The sequence below is a fragment of the Stigmatopora nigra genome, chromosome 1 (assembly GCF_051989575.1).
Source record: "Stigmatopora nigra isolate UIUO_SnigA chromosome 1, RoL_Snig_1.1, whole genome shotgun sequence".
Lineage (NCBI taxonomy): Eukaryota > Metazoa > Chordata > Actinopteri > Syngnathiformes > Syngnathidae > Stigmatopora > Stigmatopora nigra.
Genome location: NC_135508.1, coordinates 7,592,501 through 7,606,971, shown reverse-complemented (window position 1 = coordinate 7,606,971; position 14,471 = coordinate 7,592,501). Strand labels below are relative to the sequence as shown.

General features: G+C 37.3%; 1 protein-coding gene across 1 annotated transcript in view; it reads right to left on the bottom strand.

Moving 5' to 3' along the window:
* dmd (dystrophin) overlaps nucleotides 1–14,471 on the bottom strand; it is a 105,816-nt gene that overhangs the window by 78,956 nt on the left and 12,389 nt on the right. The window lies entirely within an intron of this gene.

Below are 14,471 nucleotides of genomic sequence, written 5' to 3'. Positions count from 1 at the left end.
CAAATTGCGTTTTTCAAATTGCGTTTTTTCCGAGCAGTGCTTCTTTCCGCCGCTAATACCAACGCCTGGCGCTGTGAAAACTCAGCTCACCCAGCAACTACCTTCCTCTGCAGTGTGGAAGTGTGTGACGTATCTCCATTGCGCGAAGAACCTTTTTCATTTCTATCATTAAATATCTTATATTATTCAAAATGGTTGGTGAAAAGGGAAAGGCTCCTAGCGAAGGAGGTGCAAGCCATTTCATTTGAAACCAAAGTGGCAATAATAAAGAAGCTTGATGTGCGTGAGAAAGTGGTGAGCGTTGCACAAGAATACAACTTGAATCGTTCCACCGTCAGTACCATTTATAAACAGAAAGATCGAGCAGCAGGACCCAAATATTAAACGTTGCACAAAGGTTGCAAATCAATTGAATGATGCCATACAGTGCTACCGCATCATTGATGATGAAAAGAAGAAGAAAACTATCGTCATTAGATAGCTTCTTTCGGCCAGTTTCTCGTAAATCTCTCTCTCTCTCTCTCTCTCTCTCTCTCTCTCTCTCTCTCTAATGTATGTATACAGTACTGTTTATATTCTCTCCATTTTATAAAATGTTTTACAACAATGTCAGTACAAACCAATGCTGGTTACTTATACAAGCCTTAGACGATCAAATACATTTATATAAACCTTCAATATACTTATATAGGCCTTAAACATGAATTATAATTCAAAATATAGCACTGAATCAACTTCAATTTGAACACTTTCAACTTATGAACACTTTCAACTTATGAACACTTTCAACTTATGAACACTTTCAACTTATGAACACTTTCAACTTATGAACACTTTCAACTTATGAACACTTTCAACTTATGAACACTTTCAACTTATGAACACTTTCAACTTATGAACACTTTCAACTTATGAACACTTTCAACTTATGAACACTTTCAACTTATGAACACTTTCAACTTATGAACACTTTCAACTTATGAACACTTTCAACTTATGAACACTTTCAACTTATGAACACTTTCAACTTATGAACACTTTCAACTTATGAACACTTTCAACTTATGAACACTTTCAACTTATGAACACTTTCAACTTATGAACACTTTCAACTTATGAACACTTTCAACTTATGAACACTTTCAACTTATGAACAAGCGCTCGGGACCTAACTTGTTCGTAAGTAGAGTCGCGTCTGTAACTATAAATATTATGAGTATGAAAATCATTTGTCATCATCTGTTCTTGAAGATAACAGCAAACTCTTATGACAAAATGATTATCTATCGACATGACCCCTTTTTATACACACTACTACTATATAGTATATAGATAAAAAGACTTGAATAATGGAGAGGGTGAATATGTCCCCCTCTGAAGCAGTCAGTCTCACATGACCTGTCAACTACCCTAATGGAGCTCAGCAAAGTGTAACTAGAAGTCTCATGAGGGCAAACAAGAGATCCATCTCTATGGTCCGCGTGGCACCACTGCAACTGTCATGTTTGTCACGGGTTGGGCATCAGTTGCTTGGCAACGGTCACGGCCGTAAGACACGAATGAAATCATGAGACCAAAATCCAATCAGATGGGATTGTTACAGAGAAATGTGCTAGAGGTGGAAGTGACAGGAGGGAAGGCAGATGGAAAGGGGAAAAGGAAACTGGGGAATTTGTGTGGAACATATCATTTGAGTAATTACTTGCCAAAGAATTTCTAACACTCAATTGTTCTGAAAATCTGAATGGATATATTGATTGGTTGAGCACAATTAAATGGAAATGTATCAATACTCAAAGCAATGTTGAACTGTTTTAGGAAAAAAATTCTGAACAAAAACATCTAAATTCATTTATATTTTTATTGAGTCATCTGAAATGTAAGTGATTTGTTTAAAAGGTGTACTAAATATTATTGGAATTTCATTAAATGCCCATAAATTGGATCAAAATACGGATACTATAGTAAATCACGGTCCAAAGAACCAATACCATATCGTGATAATATTAGGGATTTACTCCTGATTCTAAGTAGGATAACAGTATATATTGTACTTTATGCATTATGTCAAGGTACTTCAGAATGGATGTATTTCAAAATGAAATAGAATATATATTTAATGGTACATTTTGTTTCATTAAAAATGTAATGCAAAACGTATTATAAATATGAATGAAAACTAATTAATAAAATATATAGCCCATCATGTGTATTTTTTTCCAGGCCTGAGGCGTCTCAAGGTATTCTCAAGTTGTTGTCATTGTTTTTAGTCTTGTAGACACAAATTAAAGTTGTAATCCTCTGTCATTTGTGAACCAATGGTCGTGAAACTTAGTAGCTATGTAGCAGAGGGCAAAACCTTTTGATCCATGGAGTCGGATTTTTAATTATTTTATATGATGGCTGTTTAATTCATTGTGAAATTATAGTTAGAAATTTCAATGGCAGTCTTTTGTAGTTTAAAAATTTGCCAGTAGAGGGTAGTGCAGAATTATTGCTGCCTTTAGGTTTCGGATTGCCTTTTTGCCAACTCGCTTGTTTAATTTACAAATTTGTTTAAATTGATACACATTGACTAATACAATTAAATACGACCCTAAGCACATTTACACCACAAATTCAAATCAACATGTTGTATTCAAAAGATATGACAACCATACTTGTGTTGTTACATGCGCTCATAAAGCTATTTAAGCTGATTTGCCCACACCCACCTGTTGCAGATTAACCACTGCACTTCTTTGCCTGGCAAGGATTAACGTTCTCTACCACGTCAGCAGACAGAAGCACAAAATTACATACATAAATGTTATGGAAAGCATAATATCTCCCCATCTAGTGTATAAAAATGCGTATGTGGGAGGACACTTGGAAAAGGTCTAGGGTTGCAAACAAACTACTAGCACCATCGTCACACTTCCAATAGCTGAAAATATTTTGATTGTATAACAAATATACATAAATAATCCAAGATGTTTGTTTTGCTTAGTCACGTCCGGGCAAGGCAAATTTTTGAATTTACCTTGTCTGGATGTGACTTTTATTATTTTTATATTACTTATTTATGATTTTACTGGGAAAATGCACTTTGTGGAGTAGCACCACAAATTTTGTTATATGCAGCTGAGTATAATGACAATAGAGGCTTTTGATTTGACTTAATATATAGTATTAGAACATTGAATGGGTTTATGTAACATTTATTGAGGAAATGTCAATTAGAAAAATGTTCACCTGCCTGAAACAATTTTCAACTTATATCTAATCATTTCTCTATGGGACTTCAGATTCATTTTGCTATGCATTTTACACTTATTAGTAATTCAGTTGATAAATAAGCAATGTACTTCAATTTGTCTATGAATTTATGCCGGAATTACAAATAGATGTTGATTCAAGATAACACAAACAAACCACTTTTTGTTGCAATCTATTACATCAGAAATCCAATATAAAATATCAAAATCATTTGGCAGATTTATTTTGTAAGCAAGTAAGCAGGGAAAAAAAGGCTGCCAATAAAGAGGGTCCGATGTATACAAAACCCCTTAAACCTTCTTTGAACTGCACATATTGACCATTGTTTCAAGACTATTTTGCTTTCTTGGTCTCCATTCCCTGGAGTGAATAGCCAAATGAACAATTTGCTTCCTGGTTTTCATCTCTCTCAGCTCTAATTGGCTTGAGGGATCAGAAAGGATTTGCAGAGGGGTGGACCTCAAAGAATAGACAGACTCCCATCTCCCTGGAATCTCCAATTAATGCAGCTACCTATTCATATCTTGTGTACACCCTGGACTGGTCGCCAGTCAGGCAATGGACAAACAGACAGACAACCATTACACACAATCACATCGACAACCAGTAGATCCCATGGTGCCCACACCGAAATCGTCGGGTGACTAAAATATGAAATAAAATTAAACTGAAATCAAGACCCCATTTAGTGCAGTTCGTATTGGAACAAAAATATGCAAAAAAAATGAAGAATAATAGAATGGGTCCCATGTTGGGACCATTTCACATTGATCACACAGTATAATCAGGTGAAGATACAAAGTGAGGGATACTGTATGCATTTTCTTAATATAACTTAGGGAAATACCTGGGAAAAGCCTATTTTCCGGTAAAAAATAAATAAAAAAAATACCTGCTACATTAAAGGAGGTGTTATTTTGTCTCATGTGCCAAAAGTGTCTTTTCAGCACTGCATTTTGGAAGACAGAAATGAAACTCAGTCACCTTAAGCATTCATATTTCTTCAAGAAGAGTTCAATTGAACAAAAATGAAAAGAAATAGAAATCCAGGCATGTCCTGAGGCGCAAAAATCTGAGCAGGTATACACACACGGTATTGCACACACTGCGTCAATTCCAGAAAAGAATGCATGCTACTTTAGCACTAAATTGGCCATACTTGTCAAAGTGATGAATGGATGGTGCTTAACATAATTAGCATTCATACTCTCATTGTTAAATAAAATTATCAAATGCAGAACCTCATATAAAAAATTATATACCACACAAAGCCTAAAAATTAAGTGGATTAACATTATGGCTGGCTAATATTGTAGTTTTTCTTTAAATATTGGTGTTAGTTTGACAGCCTCTTTACAAAAAAATGGAAGAATAAACTTTGTAGAGATTAATGAATGAACAGTGCAGAGGTCCCCAGGCCATATGTTCCCATTTGTGCTGAGCTCACTTGATTTCTTTTACTCAAATATTTGCCAACAGTGTTAAACCTACCATATGAGACATTTTGAAATGAAAATAATTTGCCAATTTGTCAAGCTTTGTACAGATTATCTCATGTCACAGAAAAGCCACATTTTGCACATTACAAAAATTGCTAAGTAAACAAAATACATTTCCGTATCCTGAAATGTATGTGAATTTCAGGTACCGTATTTGGACGACTATAAGGCACACCGCATTATAAGGCGCACCCTCAATGAATGATTTTTTCCATATATAAGGCGCACTGTATTATAAGGCGCACTGTCTATTTTGGAGAAAATTTAAGACTTTTAAGTGCGCCTTATAGTCGTGAAAATACAGTAATTGCTATTGACTTCCAGGTATGAAGCACTCACTACACATTCACCTCTAGAGCCAGCCATTGTTGATGTTTTTTGTATAAAATCTTGCGGTGGGGGGGCGGGGGGGCAATATGATGAAAGATTTTGTAAACTAAGATGGCTACTGCATATTTAACAGTATTTCCCCAGTTCAGGCGTTTGTGTTTTTTTAATATCCGACAGTAGTGGTTTTTTGTTTTATGTTTGCTGTTTTTTCCATATATAAGGCGCACTGTATTATAAGGCGCACTGTCTATTTTGGAGAAAATTCAAGACTTTTAAGTGCGCCTTATAGTCGTGAAAATACGGTAGATTCATACTTGCACTCAACTTTATGCAGACCTACACTATTAAAAAAAAAGAACATGCTGAAAAAAGTGTCTGATAACATTCGACTAGTGAGTATTAGGCATAATAATTGTGTTTTTCAAAATACATGATTGAAAATAATTGCTCAAAATGCAATAATGTTGAAATGAGATATAATTTGTGCGTCTATATCCGAGTCTGTTCTGCAGTGACAGTTTATATCTGATCTCTATTCTTACACTGCACTGATATACTGATTAGACTGTGTATATATAACTCTTATGCTCATTTCATGCTTCTACTGTCTTGTCAGTGATTCAATTGGCAAGAAGAAGAAGAAAAAAAATGTAATTTGAACGATATGTTGTATAAATCACACTAAAACTCCACACCATCCTTAATATGTTCATTTCATTTTAGAGAAATGCTGGTGCCCAGAGGGAAGCATTGAAAGCGATCTTATTATGCAAAGGCTGAGAATGTAATAATATTGCGATCCCAAAGTATTTACTGTGTGATAGCGGAGAGAATTTTTTCAGCCAAAACTTGACTAAAATTTTGTATTCGGTTACAGTCGCATTGAGTTTTTTTTTAATGTTGAATTTTGTATTCGGTTACAGTTGCAATGAGTTTTTTTAATGCTGAAAAAAAAGGGCTGTATTATATTTTTGACGTGAAAAAAATAAAATAAAATAAACAGCAGAGGTCTCTGACCAACCATATCACTCCTTCTTTAACATTATCTCTCTGCAAGCTTCCCACGCTCCGGAAATTGGACACTAGGAAAGCATCCTAATCGAATTGACTGTCCCTTCGGGACCAGTGCACAAGGTGGTTAATGATTTAGGTCCGATTTACACACAGATTGCGTCTCTTCAGTTTTCGAATCAGTTTTATTTTTATTTTTTTAAAGCTAACACTTATGTTAAAATTTGCAAAATGATAGATCCACAAAAGTATTTAAAAAAACACAAATACACAAAAACTAAGTTCTTATCAAATATTACAGTTTCAGAATTGGATTTCTCAGTTTCAGTTTTAAACAAAAACCTTGATTTTCCTATGCTTAAGTATTTTCAGTTTCATAAAAAAAATCTGCTATCCAGGAAGGAAGCAACTCTAAAAAAAATCATCCAAGAAAACTGGCAAAACTATTGAAAGTGTTGTTGTGTGTTCAGAAAATCAAAACAAATAAGTCAGACAGTGAGCTGTTTGACAGAAGATTATGGGAAAGCTTACCCCATCACACAATTGCTAATACTTAGAGAAAGGATATAACAATGGATTTCCTCAAGACACTCTTTTGTGGAATGTCACATAAGCAAGGGGGGGGGGTATCAGGCAGCGGGTGGCAAAGACCAGACCAAATCAGATTTGGCATCACACACACACACCCATGGAATGGCATGCAGTAACTACTTCACCGCTTAATTTTAGATCTCATTTTAAACATTGGCCTCATTTCAGTTGTCAAGCAGTGCAAGAGGCGCACAAATGTCCTTACAATGAACCTCCACTTGTTTGAAGGGGTACAATTTCAATTTAAAAGCAGTTGTTTGATTCTTTTGGGCAGTCTAATTTTAGTCAGGATGACAAGAGGTCTGCGGACATATCCAAGACGCCACCCTCCACTTCTCTAGCTTATCTAATAATGCTGCCCGATTATGTTGCTTGTGCTCTGCATAACAAAAGCACGGGTCATGCATGAACTGATGGAAAACCTTCAAACAGAGATGTCTCTGTGAGAGTGGGCCTCCCTTAAAGGGGAGTCCAAACGCCACTGTCATGGGTGGCGCAAATTTTATGTCCCACAACCTCTTTCAAATGCACCTACCGTATTTTCACGACTAAAAGGCACACTTAAAAGTCTTACATTTTCTCCAAAATAGACAGGGTGCCTTATAAACCAGTGCGCCTTATATATGGAAAAAATAAAATGTGCCATTCATTGAGGGTGCGCCTTATATATGGAAAATACGGTATTTAGCTTCTACAGTCAAGTTTGAAATAGAATAAGGCTGGAAAACAACAAAATCGGTCTTGACACTGATAAATGCAAAAAATATATTGAATAAACAATAGTACTTCAACCAATAGTAGCCTCCACGCAGAATAAAAAAAAATCCTTAAAAAAACGTACTGTATTTTCACAACTATAAGGTGCACTTAAGTCTTATATTTTTCTCCAAAATAGACAGGGCGCCTTATAATCCAATGCGCCTTATATATGGGAAATATGTCATTCATTGAGGGTGCACCTTATAATGCGGTGCGCCTTATAGTCGTGAAAATACGGTACCTACTAATATCCACCAAAATATTATATGCTTGTCTAAAATAACTCTTTATGTGAGGCAACAAAAAGCTAGTCTTTTGTGCCAGGCATGGTAAGATATTCAAGTGTATGTTTCTCCCTATGCAGTTATTAATTGTTTGTGTCTTCAATTTTTGCAGTTACTGTTTTCCTGTATCCCCATAAATTGAATGTTTTGTGAGTGTGTGCATTTGCACGTTTGTCTATGAATGCCGAGGGACCACAATGAATGAACCAATCAATAGGAGTAGCCTACTCGTCTGTGTTCTCTAATAGGAGCAGATGCCTCCTGTATCTTGCCCCTTTAAAAGGAAGATCACTGGAGACATCATATTTCCCTTTTATGATTATCTCCGCTTGAGTTACTCCCTTGTTCATTGGACCAACCAATTATGGACAATTTTCACAATCCCAAAGACACCATGTGACTTTTTCCCCCATTTCCCTTGGACCCGTGTTTAAATAGGCTACCTCACTTTTTATGGATTCATGTGTAATTTATTCTTTTGGTGTATTTAAAAAACAGTTTTAATAGTTGAGAAAAAGAACATTAGTCCTCTACAATAAGTGTTCCAACCACCCAATCATGGACCAGTACGGGTGTATCCATTCTTGCAAAACAACCTACCAGATGCAATTTTGACAACCGAAATAGTATCGTGCACTTTCGACTTGTTTTGTTTAGATGCATACAGGAAAAATATACTAAAAAATCTCTTAATAAAATACTTGAATGGGTGCACTACAAGACTAATGTGGTCAAGAGATCTACACTCTACTTCAAGGTTGCCACAGGGAAACACAAACTAAAATGATGAGTACTAGCCACTTTTAATCAATGTGTGCATGCGTGCAGGTACACCGCTTTCCTCCCACATCCCAAAGAAAATGCATGGTCGGCAGGTTGATCATTGGAGGAGGTGCTCCTCCATGTTCTCAGAGAAGATTCAAAAGTGCCCACAAAGGGGGCTTTTTAATCAAAGAGTCGTGCTTGTTATCCGCCGGTGGCCAGTACCCCAACCAGGAAAGCACCCAGTTTAGGGGTCAGGCTAGTGCCGTGCTCCTCGGTCAGACCAGGTGGTCCCTTACTCTCCACAAGCTGGATTTCGACCGCCAACATCGCGCCAACCTCTGTTCCACCATTATAGAGACACTGCTGGCTTCCTTTGTTGCTTCGTGCTAACAAAGCCAGTGAGGTTTTGGAAGATAGCTAATGGGAAAGCAAATCTAGCAAGACAATTATTTAAAAAAGAATACAGGATGCAGGCAGTGTATTTACTTTTGTTTCAAATTTTGTATCTTGGACCTTATTTTGTATCTTGGAACAAAGGGTTTCTCATCAAAGCTTTTCATAACCTGAATATTTCGTATGTAGAAACAAGTACAGATACAACTGCATACTGTAAATCGTTTGTCTCCAAACTGGTCGCTCAAGGGCCACAGTGGGTGCAGATTTTCATTCCAACCGATTAAAATACAATATGACCAATCTGGTTTCTTAAAAGTATTATCAGTTGCTTGCAGTAATGTGCTGCTTGTTTTAGCAGAATTCTCATTGGGTCAACTGTCCATGCTGGATCAATCAGAACAAAAACCTACACCCACCGCAACCCATTGTGGAATAGACTGTTAGTGAAAAATCATCATTCTATAGGTGTATTAGGATGCTCCACTTTTAAAGATTTCCTTTAAATCCCCACTTTCACAAGAGTCTTATATGGAGACCTTAAAAAAGGGATAGACACCAAGTCAAGTCTCCATCACTGCAGCAGTCTTTCAGTTAACGAGATGGGGATTTGGGTGAGGGAGTACAGGGGGGACTCAAATTGACAGAAATGAGGCAAGAGTTTGCAACCACATCCGAGACTGTCACTTTCAGAGTGAAAATGTTGACTTCTTTCCTGAAGTTTAATTAAGAAACACACAATAAAAAAGCGGACATGAGAGTTGCCTTTTTTTCAGTTTGATTTTGATGGCTAATTAGGTTGGAAAGACCCATCAGTATGTGCTCAATATGACCGTAAGGGAAGAAAATAGGAGCACACTGGCTGTTCCACTGCTAGTCTGTGACACAAATATAAGCACACACACACCCAAGCAGCTATATAAGGTAAATATTATGACATGAGCTGTAAAAATCTATTTTCCATCTAGACTGGATACATGAAACTGTTCAGGCCTGTACAGAGAATAGATGGGTGTCGGATGCTGATCATAAAACAGCAATGATGTAGTCGCTGCAAGATGCTACATTCTTACAATAAAAAGACTAGGATCTCTGACTATATACCCAATTTTAGTGTCCTATAACCAAATAAGAATAGAGTCTCCCAGAAGCTTTGTGCCCGGTCAACATCTAGTTTGGCAAATTCAATTATTTTACGTTTATGATTTACACTAAAGTTTTTGTGCCTCTATGTAAAACTCTGTTTCCAATGTAAAAACACACTATCTCCATTGCATCTTGTTGGTTCTTGGGCTGTTTTGCTAGGAGATGTCTTAAATTATTCTCATCTATCATCTCATTTTCTGAACCGCTTCATCCTCATTAGGGTCATGGGGGGTGCAAGAGCCTATCCCAGCTGACTCCGGGTCAGAGGCGGGGGACAACACCCTGAAATGGTGGCAGGGCACAAGAAAACAGACAACCATGCAGACTTACACCCATAACGAGGGACAATTTAGAGTTTTCAATCAGCTTATCATGCATGTTTTTCTTTTTGAATGTGGGAGGAAACCAGAGTATCCGGAGGAAACCCACACAGGCCTGGGGAGTGCATGTAAACTCCATACAAGTTTACGTGACCTGGATTTGAACCCAGTATCCCAGAGCTGTGAGGCCGAGGCGCTAACCATTTGCCCCACCGGGCCACCTATCTTAAACTAGTGTAGTGTATAATTAAATGTTAAGACTAATAGCACAGACAATGGCTCTATACCCAAATGAACAACTGTTGAAGGAAGAGAAGCGCTCTCAGGGGTGGAGATAAGGGCAAGGTCCTTATTCAGTCATTCTTCTAATGAATCGCTGATGTATTGGGTTTTGCTGGGGTGCTGGAGCCTATCTAGCTACGTCAGGGCAAAGGCAGGGTAAACCCTGAACAACCATTTATGAACAAAAACACCTAGAGAAAATTTGGGGTACACCATCGGCCTCCCACACATGTTGTCTGGGATGTGGGAGGAAGATGGAGTACCTGGAGAAAAGCCACATATGCATAGGAGAACATGCAAACTTGACACAGGAAGCCTGTGATTAAACCCTTGATCTTGGAACTGTGAGGTGGGCATGTTAACCACTTGTCCATTGTTGCCACCTAGGTCCAAACCCAGTGTAGAACTACAGGATTGTTTTTCTAATTCTGTCCATCCAAGTTGAAATGTAGCTGTGTTGTATACTGAATGATCACTTTTGACAATTGAGGTTAATAATATGCACAATCAGTGCCTTTTCCAATGCTTGTACAATATCGTATTTATACAAAAACACAATTTGTGTCACATAGGTAGTAAAAAGAGTGAAATTATCAGAAAAGATGATAAGGTTCTTGGAGTGAAGGATTGCAACACAAGAAAGCCAATGATTTCCAACTCAAGTACTTTTTCAGCCTTGCCATCCTGTTTTTTTTTTAGCTAGAAGCATCACAAAGGCACAAAATATAACTAAAGATTAGTTTTTGTTTGACCTGCTTTTCACCACAAAAAAACAATTATTTCTCTGGTCTGGATTACAAAGAGTTTCAGGCAAAAACAGCACATGTTCAACTGATGATCCCTTGAGAATAAAACGACACATTGATATTCTGTTGAAAGAACCTAAAAAAGAGTCATATTCTTTGTTGGCAATATGCGGAACTCCGTTTTGAAAATGATTATCAATGGATAACTTCATTATAAAAACACAATGGAGGGATGCATGATCAGTATATATGCAAATAAACCAAAGTATAGCATGAATAACAATGAATAACATAAGAACTAATGTCATTTAAGTGTCCCCTACCTATAACTGCCCCTTATCTCTAAAACACAGAGATAAGAAAGCGTGACTAGTAAGCTTTCACCAGAGTAAGACGCCATGCTCGATATGGCATCGAGACCAAGAGATGAAGGGCAAATTAGAGAAAAGAAACGAAAATGAACACAAATCTAAAGGGTGTGGTTCAACGAAGATTACACGTGTAAAGTAGAAAAGGAGAGATTATAAGCAGCCTTGTCTAAAAGAGGATCATGACGAACCCGAGTGGAGCTGAGCTGAGCCAGCGTGCCAATTCCTAGCATTTACGTGTGGCCCAAGATGCATCATAGCATATTAACACACATTTTTTCAAAATCTTACATGTAATCTTGTAAAAGATTCCTATGCAATTTTAAGAATTCTTTCAACCAAAAAAAATAGATGGTTTCGATTTTCTTCTTTGCAAAAGTGCTGATTTTCTACACATTATGAAGCATTATTTTTTTGTAGTGGATTGCTACTAAAAGATATGCCATCATAGAAAAATATTTTTTCTGTCCTTCATACATTTAACAACCATTTTTATTGTACTTTTCTATGTCTAAATGCTAAGCTATGAATCAGACATCAATAAGAAAGATGTTACAGGTATTACTTCATTAATAAAATACATGAGTGATGTTTTTTTTTAATATTTCAAATGTTTGTCAGAAGTACAGGAACAAGTATTTTGTCATTTGGACTCAGGTCTCAGAAAACCTAAAAACTTAATGCTGTTCTCCCACTGCAGGGCCTGATGCCTAATTCAGATATTTTGTTAATTCTTATATTTCTGCCCAAGCCATTCATATTGTGCAAGCCATTCATATTGTGCAAGCCATTCATATTGTGCAAGCCATTCATATTGTGCAAGCCATTCATATTGTGCAAGCCATTCATATTGTGCAAGCCATTCATATTGTGCAAGCCATTCATATTGTGCAAGCCATTCATATTGTGCAAGCCATTTCAGTGGCAAAAGAATTTATCCGTAATGTCAAATGCAGGTGCACTGCAACATGTGACAAGTCATCACGTGTAGCATTATTTATGGAGGAAAATATGCTCTCAACAGGAGGTCTCAACCGTCATGCTTTTGTGGCAATTTCTGAAGGTTTTATGCTAACTGGGCATACATTTCTATAGCCTGATGTAGGAAGTGCAGTATCAGGATGCAAAATATTTTGAGCCTTTGTCCAGCACTGTGTTGTTTGTTTTGTTGAATATTCACTTTCATACATCAGCATGAACCTCAACACCAGTACATATCTAATTGACTGATATTTTTAAATGAGAATTAGAAGGATGATCCGATGCTGCTTGACTGTGAATTTCAAGTTTGGAAACAATTTTACTACCACTAAACAGATGTAAAAATGGCAGGGATGCAAAATAAGGATCAAAGAACCCCATGTTCTACTGCTGATTACTGGAAAAACACAAACACAACACAACAGAGAAGGCAGTGGGCTTATGATTGCAAATTAAAACAGGGAATGAAGTTCCTTAGTTGGAGCAAAAAGTCTGTATTCAAATTATGTACTGCAAGCTGAAGCCAAATAGTTATAGCCGTGCCAATATAGTCGGTGGATTCAGTGCAAGCAAACAGGAGGGGACGTATGATTAATTATACTTAATTATAGAGGGTTACTATTCGAAAAACTCACATTTGAATTCAAAATAGCTGCTTAAGGAAATCTTAACTACTTTGAGGGAAATTGGCCATTATTGCCATATTAGTATTACAAAGCAGAACTTAAAATTTATTTTAAAAATTCTTTAACACTGGATCAGAATGATTACAATTGCAAATACTTTTCAGTACATTGTAATTCAATTAAGCCTCTACATATTGTCTTTTGACAATTTCATGTTTTTTATAAACTAACTAAAGAATTATGTCAATTGCCAGGCAGAATTGAAAAGGAATGGTATTCATTGATTCAATATTTCTTTTCCTAAACCGCTTATCTTCACAAGAGTTATAGGGGGTGCTGAAGCCTTTTCCAACTTAATATGAGCACCAGGCGGAGGACAACCTGAATTGATGGCCAGCCAATCGCTGGACAAAAGGAGATGGACAACCATATACCCTCACATACAGTTTAAGCGATTTGAAGCAGCCTACGCTGAATATTTTTGGGATGTTGGAGGAAACTACAATACCTGAAGAAAACCCACGCAAGCCTAGAAACAATATGCAAACTCCACACAGGCCGAATCCTCGAACCCAGAACTGTGAGGCCAACGCCGTAACCATTCGTCCGCTAAACGGCATTTCAATTCCATTCAATTGGAAATAGTGATTTGGTCTATGAGCATTGCAAGTAATTTGCGATTGGTTGCCAGAACGTCCTGAGATGCAACATTTTCATGCGAGGAATTATGCTCTCAAGTCAAAGTAGTGCAAAGGAAGTGCGAGGGAAGATGAGTGTCATTCTTTTAGGTAAACAAGAGGAATGATAGACGGGTAGTGGAGGCGGGAGAGACGTCCTAATATGATGACAGGCTCTCCTGGAAGCATGCCTGTTGCAAATGAAAGCACGCACGCGCGCACGCAAAGGAATGTTTTGCCTATCGCGCTCTCATGTGTCAGACTTTAGTCAAGAAGCGGCTGAGCTCGCTCTAATTCCACCATCGGCACAGAAACACATGTCGGACCCAGACTTTTCCCTCTATAAATGGAATGCAGTCAGCTGTTGTTTTGGGAAAGGTCCCACTCATACCTGAATAATGTGCAGCGCCAGCGTATCCCTAACATGAATCCGAT